Consider the following 7,035-nt stretch of genomic DNA (forward strand, 5'->3'; position numbering starts at 1 on the left):
TTTTTTTCATTTTTATTTTTTTCTTTAATTCTCTTTGCTCTTGTATTTTCTTTTTACCCTTTCCTCCAAAATGATATGCTTCAAAGTGCACGAACTTCGTTTTGGGGGGAGGAGGGAAGGGGAAAAGAAAATCCACATAAAATGATAATAATAATAATAGTAAGCCCCTTTCCTGATGATGATGATGATGATCGAGGAGCAGATTAATTATTATTATTATTATTTTAATAATGGATTTTTCAATTTTCCCCCCCAGGGCAAAAAAAGAAAGAGAGCGAGAGAGAGAAGAAATAAAAAAAAAAAAAAAAAAAAAATTAAAAAGGAAGTGGACGACGATGAATGGGCGAAAAGGCAGGTTCCAGCTAGGCCAGAAGCCGGGCAGGGAGTGCGGGTTGCAGGGAAAAGGGCGATGGACACAGACACAGACACAGACACAGACAAGACAGCCAGCGACGGGTGACAGCGACAGAGACAAGAGCGCGAGACACGACCCGACCCAAGTCCCAAGGCCAAAGCCAGACCGTGAAGAGTGACCGGCGTGGGCGGGGCGACCCAGGATGGCAGGCCCGAGCAGAGGGCCCGGCGGCAGAAAATGAGGATGGGATGGGATGGGTGGGTGCAACTAGTGATTCCAAGGAGCAGGGCAACGCCGGAACTCGACGGTGGATCTCCATCCATGAGGCCATCGCGGACCCATCATTTCATTCATGCATTCCACTGGAAAGCTGAAAATGGTCTGGAGGCAACATCGATTTTCGGATCATTTTAGGGGGACTGGGGAACGTCACAACTTTTTTTTTCTCTTTTCTTTTCTGTGTTTCTTTCTTGCCCACCCCAGCAGGATTGAATCATGGCCACCTGAACGGGCTGTCCAGTCTCGGGCCAAGGAAGAAAGTCCCAGAAAAAAGAAATCAAAAAGGAATCAAATCAAAATAAACGAAACAAACTTCAAACTTCATATAGAAATAGGCAATAGAAACAGACTTACCAAAGAAGAATCAATCCAAGAGAGCCTGTGGGGATGACAGAAGCAGGTACCCCGTTTCACTTTTCTCGCTCTTCTGGGTTTAGGAAATGCTGGTAACTACCCAACCTTAATATCGCAGTAATGACGTTCTCTATTTTTGCGTTTTTTCCCCCTTCGGTTCTCCGAGTCGTTCCTTCGATATAGTTGTCTTTTTTGTTTTCTTATTCTTCTTCGATGGAAGTTTCTCTGGAACTCTGTCAGGGATTTTCAGAAAACACTGGACGATGCCGACGAGTGCAAGGAATCCGACGTATGCAGTTGACTGAATCCAGAAAGGAGGGGGAAGAGGGGCAGTTTCATCGATAATCGACCCGCGACAAGTCCAGCTTGGAAGAGAGCGTTGCTTAACCTGGAGGAAATCGACAGGGGAAACTAGTGACTAGCACCCAAGAGATGGAGGTAGAGATAGAGTAGAGATTGAGTTTACAGAGGGGAAAGGAAGAAAACGCAAGGTGGGCGCGGTGGAATCCTTTAAAGGGAGGAACAGGCGGGAGTCAGAAGCGGGGGAAAAGGGAGAGGTCGCTGGACGATGCTGAGGACGAAGGGGTAATGGTGACGGCGACGGCGACGGCGACAGTAATGATGATGGGATTATGAGGCTTCAGGAAAGAACCGTCCCGGTAAGTATTTGTATACCATACGCCGTATAGTAAATTGGTTGAATTTGAAGGTTGAAGGGCACCTGATGTTGGAGATGGGGATGGATCATGGGTGGAATGGAACGGAGACGGACTGACTTCCCAGGTCCCTACAACTCGTGGCAGCAGGCGAGGGCTATAGCAAACTAGCAGATCACTAACAATACTAAGCATAATAAGGCAAAAGGCAGGATTAGTCTACTCCGTAGTGATCTCGAGAATTCCAGATAGCAACATCCGCATGGCGTTGAGTTAGCGCAGGTATTTCCACCGGAGCCGTGTAGAATCGTCATCGGCCCTGCGCCATGGGTCTCCAGGGACGCGACCATTCAGGTGGGGGGCGTCTTTCTATTGGCAGTTCCGTTATTATTTTATTTCTTTCTTATTGAGAAGCATTCAAAAAAGGGAACGGCGAAGGAGGGGGCTGTGTGTGGTCACTTTTAGTTGTTGGTGAACTGGCGAAAAGGCCCTTTTTTGGGAGCCGAGGGATCAAAGGGAGGAGAAGGAGGATTCTTACTACAAAAGAGAGCGAGGATAGCCAAATAATCGAGAATTGATTCATGCTCGATTGATTGAGTATAAACAGTGCAACACTGACTAGCATTTACTTCGTACATTTTTAACTCTCCACCCAACAGATGGAGAAGCATATCTCAGAAGCTCCAGAAACTATATCGTTGGATCTCATCAGCAGTGGTTCTTTCTTTCAACGTACTCCGTAGGTCTTACTCCGTAACATGATTGCCACTTTTCTTTTTTTCTCTCTTTAATTTAGCTCAATCTTATCCCAGTATTCCTAATCGGTAAAAATTGCTCCATCTTCACATTCACAGCGTCCAGCGTCAACACGATACCTCCTAGGTACGTCCGAACCACAGCTCCGCGTCTACGCCACCGACCCGTACAGCGACCGTACTCCGTGCTACAGGACCCGCCTGGCGATTTCCAAACTCCTAGAAAGTCCAAGCGTCTCTCTCTCTCCTTCTCCCTCTTTCTCTTGATTTAATTCCAACATGACCTGGCCTCGGTCTTGAATATGAACATGAAGATGAACATGACTGATTGAGGGGTTGCCTGCAGGGGTGGAACCAGCCCAAGACTCTAGAGTCCTCCAACCACGGCTCCGCCCCTGAGGAAAGAATCTGGCGGCAAAAAGATGATGTGCACCGGTCATCGGTCTCGGGCAGCCCCAGCACCACCCTAAATTCCTGTACGGAGTAGTCCCAGTTCCAGGTTCCATCCCTCCTCCTCCTGCTCTCATTATTACTACGGAGTATTACTATTATTATTACTACTACTCCGTACTATTATTCATTCCATTCATTGATTTATTCATTCTCATTCTCATTCTCGTTCATGTCCCTACGGAGTATTGCCTCACCTTCGTGTCCCTGGTCGATCAAACCATCATCCTTGGATAACCGAGACCTTGTCATTCGCTATACCAGTTCTTCGGCCTAGAGGCTACCATACATACCTAGGGACTCGTAATGATAATACAATATATCCCTCAGACCTTGGTCCATGCGTTTGCAATCTACCATACCCTCTTTAGATTTTGATATGACAGTTTAATTTAATTTTAATCTAAGGCTATGTATATCCCGTACGCCTAGATTAATCGTAATTCATCAGCCGAGAGTTATAATGAACATAATAAGGACTAATGATGGTAAAGGTGGACATGAGTCAACACGGCCGCCTAACGAGCATCTAAATCCTTAGACCTCCCTACTAGTTAGTCACGGGCTGTTATTATTATGGCTATGATTATTGCATAGTGCAATGCGGGGCCAAGGAGAGGAGGGGATTGGTTCCAGGGAAAGTGACGGTGCCCAGAGCCAGAAAGAAGTACTCAGTAGAGACTTGGTAAACAGATAGATACCTACCTACTGTACCTCATCCACTTACGGCGTCCTAATTAGTAGTCCAATCCATTCCAGTCGAATCGAGTCCACCCGCCCCTCGATATCGGGAATTCTTGGAGCGGGAACGAGAATGGGTCGACTCCATGCTGGTGGAAGTGTGGTTGAGCCATTGTTGTGATTCTCTGGTCTGGTAGGATTTCAAGACCGGAACCCCGATCAGGCAAAACGCGGTCCGAGCTCGACGGTCTCGCACTTGTCATGTCATGTCAAGCCCACTTGCAGGCGGATTCAGAACGAGAAGAGAGGGAGAATTAAGATGGATGGACGAAGAGTGTGTGTTTGAGTGTATGTGAGAGACACGGAGAGGTCAGATAATCTCGCCCTTCTAAACTGATATCAAGTTAGCGATTGATCAAGTCGCCCAGTCAGTCAGTAAGTAGGTAGACCGTCGTCGTCATCGCCATCACCCGTTCTCCGTAACTAACACCTGACCTTAGCCCTTCCTCCCAGATATCCGTAGGAACGAACAGCAGGATGATCAATGGGCCTTCATCAGCCTTCCACAAAAGCAGTCGTTAGTCAGTCAAACAACCGGTGACACCGCAAATGATGGTCTGTGACGAGTAGATAGACGAGATCATTGATTCATTTACATTTACGACCGACCGACCAGGTGCCCGACGGCACAGGGGGACTGTGCGCCTGCATTATTACTCCCTGGCTTGCCATGGTCGTTTCTCCCATTTTTCTTTTCCATTTTATTTTTTTTTATTTTTTTCCCCCCAACCCCATTCCGCTGTCTTCCGTCCCGTTGATCAGAATGCCAATGTGGAATGTAAGTTGATTGCGAAGCGGGAAAAAGAATGAATGTGTTGGAAAATAGAACAAGAAAAAGAAGGAAATCCGTACGAAGTAGTCATTTCCCTCCCATCTTTCAAACCGAAGGTATTGGTAGGTAGAGGTATGATCGGAGCTGCCGAGTGGTTTCGGTCCTGGTTTTCTCTTTCCCTTCCTCGATTTTCTCAGTCAACTGTTTTTGTTTTTATTTTTTTTATTTTTTTTTTCTCTCCTCGCCCTCCCTCCCAGACTCCCACCCTCCCTCGCACCCCACGGTGACCAGTGGTGGCCAGTGCTAACAATTTACCCGCTCGAGGGGTCCGTGCAGAAGGGCGCGATTCGGAATTCAGATGGATCATGTTCATAATCATGGCAGACTCGACTCCTGATGAAGGATGAAATGAGAACCAGGAAAGTTTTATCAAGATGGCACCGCGGGAAGTATATCTACTTTATACCCTAGGGGCTAAGATGGAGAGAAGTTGAAGTATAATTTATATATAGAATATTTAATTTTTTTTACTTTCAGGGAGAAAACAAAAAGAACAAAAAGAGGTTATTGTTATTGTTTCCCCGCAAATTCGATCAGGAAGAAAAAGAAAAGAAAACCAGCGCGAGAAGGGCCTACCACTACCTACCTAGTACCTACTGAATTTGCTCAGTAAAGTTTCTTAGGGCTGTTTTTTCTAACTACTATTACTCACGCCAAAAGTAAAAGGGAAGGGAAAAAATAAATAAAAGAAAAATCAGATCCAACCATACTCCGTACTAACTAACTAAGAAAATCAAACTGTGCAGGGGTGCCCCTTCTCCGAGCTTATATTGGACAACTTTCGTCCAAACCTTCGCGGGAGATCCTCCGTAGATCCAGGCCATGGGCAACTAACAGTAACTGGGTACTGGTTTGTCCTGGTTCCTCCGAATTGACTTCTTCTCCTCCGGTCGAAGTGGCGAAATTCGTTCCAATCCCTGGTCAATCAAGGTTTTGGGGCCAAACGCGACAGGTCAAACCGGCTCCGGCTCCGTTTTTCCTGAGTATTTTTACTGTGTTCGGGGATAAATTTCGACGGACAGACAGGCAATTGTGCATGTGACTGGGCTTTTTTTTCTTTTTTTTCTCTTTCATTTCTTATTCAGCGAGGTTTGTTTATTTTCGAGGTGATTTTTTTTTCTTCCTTCCTTTTCTTTTTTTCTTATGTCCAGTTTATTTTTATCCTTGCCTGTATTTTTTAGTTTATTCTACGGAGTACTCCGTACCATTCCATTTTTTTATGGCCCCCAGTCCAATTGGCAGGTCCCGACGAAGTGGGTGAACAGTAGACGATCTCGAGTTGGCGCGTGCTTGTCGAAACTTAATTCCACCATGGCAAGAACTGTCCGGGCTGGGAAAGTTAACTTCTGTCAATCCGTCTAACGGGCATCGAAGGATGATCCGGGGGCAGGAGATCTCACCTTAGATGACCCGCGGTGTCTACCTACTGTGTAAGCAGTACGGAGTAGACGCCATCAAACGGATCACGGTAGGGCGCGCAGGCAGCTTACGAGGGTGCCGACGTATGTGAATAGTTCCCTCCTCCAATCTCATACTGTTGCCAGGGGACACAAATCACTCTCGGTAAACGAGAAGAAGAGCCTATCAGGTGATATCATGTTCATAACACGCGGCACATCATGCAGAGAGATCCCAATTTGTCTTCCAAACGCCCGGGTCGCTCGACAGCCAAGCGACCTTGAATTTTCGTATCGGACAATGTAGTACGGAGGTATACCGAGGGACAAGCTATAATCTATCTGACTTTCTTTTGGAACCTGATTTCTGCCGAATGGAATCGACGTAAGGCGTGGCCCGTCTATTGCATGCAGCTGCAAAAACCAGGGTGTGGGATGTGGACTGTGGAAGGGCCTCTCGTTTATTGGTACTGCATACATATTACATACTCTGCTGGTCAAGTGAGAACGGCATGTTGCGACAGGGATTAACCCTCGGACAAGGTTCTGCCACATAGGCAGGTCAAGGTCGATGATCTGCACTCGCGACAGAACTTTATGAGATCTGCAGGGGACAGAAGAAGGAAAAAGGGCAGATTTGATGCTCGAGATCGATTTGGATTTTGCGGAGAAGAAGTGCAGGGAAAGGGGGGAAGGAGAGTGGCGATCTGAGGCACGGCCGGTGCTTGTCACAGGGAGCTGATGGTTTAGATGCATGAGATTATTGCTTTCTTCCTCGCCACCGTTAACTTGAATCCTTCCGTACTCCAAGTCGATAGGACGGTCCTCAAAGTCCGTAGTCCGTACGCATTGTACGATGTCTGTTCCTCTTCCCCTCCCCTTCCCCCCCCCTTCTCGTACGCATCAACATCGCAGTGGATTGCCCTATTCTGCTGACCACCGGACCGACTCACAGCCACCTAGTAAGCGAAGCGTGACTCTTGGTCGGAACAGCTTTGGGCCACGAGTGTACGGAGGAGTCGAAGAAGACGAACCAATCGATAGTCGGGGACTTGGTGCAATTTCCCAATCGGGAGAGAAAAGACGATCCCGTTGTACGCTCCGTTCGCTCAACTTCGCAGTTTTGCTGACTACCTACCTTACAGTGGGAGGTAATTGAAATTTGGAACACCCGATTAAGGTTTAGTGGCCTATTTAGGGACCGCCTACTAAACTA

Source organism: Aspergillus affinis (genome assembly GCF_023601865.1).
Source record: "Aspergillus affinis strain CMG 70 chromosome Unknown NODE_152_length_75319_cov_84_706879, whole genome shotgun sequence".
Classification (NCBI taxonomy): Eukaryota; Fungi; Ascomycota; class Eurotiomycetes; order Eurotiales; family Aspergillaceae; genus Aspergillus; species Aspergillus affinis.